The following is a 4103-nucleotide window of genomic DNA, read 5'->3' as shown; positions in this document are numbered from 1 at the left end:
AAAGAGTGGGTCCCTTACTGAGGGAGGCAACAAGAGTGACAGATAATGAGGAAAAGGCTAAAGTACTCAACTCCTTTTTTACCTCAGTCTTCATAGGTAAGGTCAGCTCCCGGACATGAATGCTATGTGCCCCCAGGAGGCTGGGGGGTGGGGTGGGGGCACAGTGAGCTCCCACAGGCAGTGGGCGTGCTGTCAGTGGTGGGAGTGTGGCAGTGGCAAGTGGTGAGCTCCCACAGGCGGCTGTAGCACTGTTGGTACTGCAGAGGGGAGGGGGGTGACAAGTGCCAACCAGCGATCGGTGACCACCCACAGACACTGTCAGCAGCGGCGGCCAGTGGCAATCAGATACCACCTGTAGATGCTGCCGGTGGTGATGGCGGTGGGGGTGGCAAGTGGTGACCACACACAGGAACTGACGGCAGTGTTGGCGGCGCCTTTTTGCAGGGGGTGCACTGCCAAGCTCAGGGGGTGCGCATGCACTCACATGCACCCCGTATGCGTCACCAATGCTCCCAGACTACTGCACTGGGCAGCACAGTTTAGAGATAAGGAAAGCAGCCCTCACTGGTGAAAGAACAGGTTAGGGACTATTTAGAAAAGCTGGATGTGTACAAGTCCATGAAGCCTAATGCAATGCATCTGAGGGTGCTGAGGGAGTTGGCTGATGTGATTGCAAAGCCACTGCCATTATCCTTGAAAACTCATGACAACTGGGGGAGACAACTGGGAAAGGGAAAATATAGTGCCAATCTTTAAGGCCCTCACTGGTGAAAGAACAGGTTAGGGACTATTTAGAAAAGCTGGATGTGTACAAGTCCATGAAGCCTAATGCAATGCATCTGAGGGTGCTGAGGGAGTTGGCTGATGTGATTGCAAAGCCACTGCCATTATCCTTGAAAACTCATGACAACTGGGGGAGACAACTGGGAAAGGGAAAATATAGTGCCAATCTTTAAGAAACGGAAGGAGGAGGATCCAGGGAACTACAGACCAGTCAGCCTCACCTCAGGAAAAATCATGGAGCAGGTTCTCAAAAAATCCACTTCTAAGCACTTGGAGAAGAAGGGGATTAGGAACAGTCAGCATGGATTCACCAAGGGCAAGTCATGCCTGACCAACCTGACTGCCTTCTACGATGAGATGACTGGCTCTGTGGATGTGCAGAAAGCAGTGGACATAATATACCTTGACTTTAGCAAGACTTTTGATACCATCTCACACAGCATTCTTGCAAGCAAGCTGAGTTGGATGAATGGACTGTAAGGTGGAGAGAAAGCTGGATGGATTGTAAGGCTCAATGGGTAGTAATCAACGGCTCAATGTCTAGCTGGTAGTCAGTATTAAGTGGAGTGCTCCAAGGGTTGGTCCTGGGGCCGGTTTTGTTCAATATATTCATTAACGATCTGGATGATGGGATGGATTGCACCCTCAGCAAGTACATGGATAACACCATGATGGGAGGGTGTAGTAGATACACTGGAGGGTAGAGCTAGGATTCAGAATGACCTAGACAAATTGGAGGATTGGGCCAAAAGAAATCTCATGAGATTCAACAATGACAAGTGCAAAGTCCTGTACTTAGGACGAAAGAATCCCATGCACTACTACAGGCTGGGGACTGACTGGCTAAGCAGCAGCTCTGCAGAAAAGGACCTGCAAGTTACAGTGACAATAAGATGGATATGAGTCAGCAGTGTACCCTTGTTGCCAAGAAGGCTAAAAGCACACTGGACTGCTTTAGTAGGATTGTTACCAGCAGATCATGGGAAGTGATTATTCCCCTCTATTCTGCACTGGTGAGGCCACATCCGGAGTACTGTGTCCAGTTTTGGGCTCCCCAGTATAGAAAGGATGTCGATGCTGAACTCTCTCCCACTTGGAGAGCAATAAAAACGGTTCACGTGACTTATGAGAGGCTGAGGGAACTGGGTTTATTTAGTCTGCAGAAGAAAAGACTGAGGGGGGATTTGATAGCAGCCTTCAACTACCTGAAGGGTGGTTCCAAAGAGGATGGAGCTAAACTGTTCTCAGTGATGGCAGATAAGAGAACAAGCAGCAATGATCCAATTAGGCATTAGATGTAAACCATTCTTTTTTAAATGCAGACATTTAGACAGTCAATCTAGATTTAGTAAGATTCATATACAAATATAATGTTGTTCACTTCTCATCTCTCCACCAAAATTATTTGTCTTTCACATTTCATTTCCACAGAAGGAAGGGCTTAAGTCAGGGGTTGGCAATTATCTGGGCCCATGGACCACACAGAGTTTTGCTGAATGTCATGGGCCAGGTCAGCACCACCCCCTGCACAACAGCACACCAAATCTCCCTATGTGAGATAGGGCCGTGGGTAGGCAGGGAGCAGTGTTTGGGAATGGAACAGGTGGACAAGGCCAGTATAACAGGGCAGAGTCGCAGGGTGGTGACAGTGCAAGGCTAGAGCCCTGGGCTGAGCCACGATCCACTGCCAGTTCTACGGACAGGGGTGCATAGGAAGCAGATCACAGCTCTAGCCCACCCCAGCCCCATGCTGTAACCACCCCAACATACTGGACCCAGTCCTGGATGCAGCTCCTTGCCTGCCTAGGGCCCATCCTGTCCATTTGCCAGCACACCCTGCCCATGTGGCTTCCAGCCAGTCTCCATAGAGATCCCAGAATTGCAGGGTGGGCACAGAGCTGCAAGCTGGTCCCTGCACGCCGCTTCACACAGAGCTGGGGCTTTGCCCTGGCCTTTCATACTGTCACCACCCCATGATGCCCAGGTCTCCATGAAGACCAGCCAGGAGACACGCAGGCAGTGCATGCAGTCAGGCAGCAGAATGGGGCCGTGGCTGGGCAGGGAGCTGCATCTGGGGCCGGGGCCGGGATCACAGGGCAGTGACAGTGCAGAGTAGAGCACAGCCAGAGCAGAGCTGCCATTTGCTCCTTGCATGCCCCCCCCCCCAGAACCCACATCCATTGCAAGGGCATGCCCTGGCCTCAGCCCTGTGTGGTCACCACCCCAAGATCCTGTGATCTTCCTGGCCCTGCCTACACATCTCGCTCCCAAACACTGCTCCCCACCCACTTGCAATCCCATCCCAGCTGCCCGGCTGAGTGCCCTCCGCATACAGGTCCTGCCCCTAGTAATGAGTAAAGGGCAGATGGTCTGGGTTGCCTGAGCAGTGGGGCCGGTTCCAGTAGCTGCAGCTGCCAGACAGAGCTGCTACCACCAGGGCTGTCAGGAAATGGAGTCCGGCCACCAAGCTGCCACAGCCCTGCTGTGCACCTGGGAGGGCAGCAGGACTGGGACCGTCCTGAACCACTAGCCACACATGCCACAGCCCAGGCTGCTCCCCACGCCTGAGCCAGGCAGGACCAAGGGACCCATCATGGGCTGGACAAAATCCTTCAGTGGGCCAGATCCAACTCACAGGCTGTATTTTGCCCACCCTTGGCTTAAACAGAGAAGCAAATTGATCTTCTTAAAACTTGGAAACAAAAATACTTGAACTCCTAAACTTTCAGGAAACCCAAAGCATTCCGAGCATCCTCAATTTCTCCTTCATAACATGCAAACTAAAGTAACTTAAACCAAGCATGGGGAAATTATAAGTTACTAAAAATGTGCAAGATCTTGAGCTTTTTTCAATAGTTTCATCATTTTGAATACTGTACATACGAAATGGTTTTGGGTTGCAAAAAAAATTATACATTCACAAGTCTTGCAAACATTTTCAAAGCAAAAAGCTACATCCCAATGTCATGCAACAGTTCCATTTTATAAACAATATTTTTAATTATGTCTCAATAAAAAGGCTTTTGTATGCCTGTATATCATATATAACTATGTATAAACTAAGTTTCTTAACCTGGAATGCATAACTTACATGAAATCAATGAAAAATTATAGAAGGAAGCAGTCCAAACTGGTACTATATCCACTAATTTTGCCAATTCCCTGTTAGCTGAAACTCCTTATAAAATAAGGATCATAGAAGCATTACACTGATTTTTATTTCAAAATTCAACACAATGAAATCAAAAGGGACCTGGCCAACTGTCTGCTCACATGTGTCTAATTACAGGCTCATATATCTTATTTTTCTTAGCACCGAT

The sequence above is a fragment of the Alligator sinensis genome, unplaced genomic scaffold (genome assembly GCF_000455745.1).
Source record: "Alligator sinensis unplaced genomic scaffold, ASM45574v1 scaffold258_1, whole genome shotgun sequence".
Taxonomy (NCBI): domain Eukaryota; kingdom Metazoa; phylum Chordata; order Crocodylia; family Alligatoridae; genus Alligator; species Alligator sinensis.
This window is presented reverse-complemented; position numbering follows the sequence as displayed.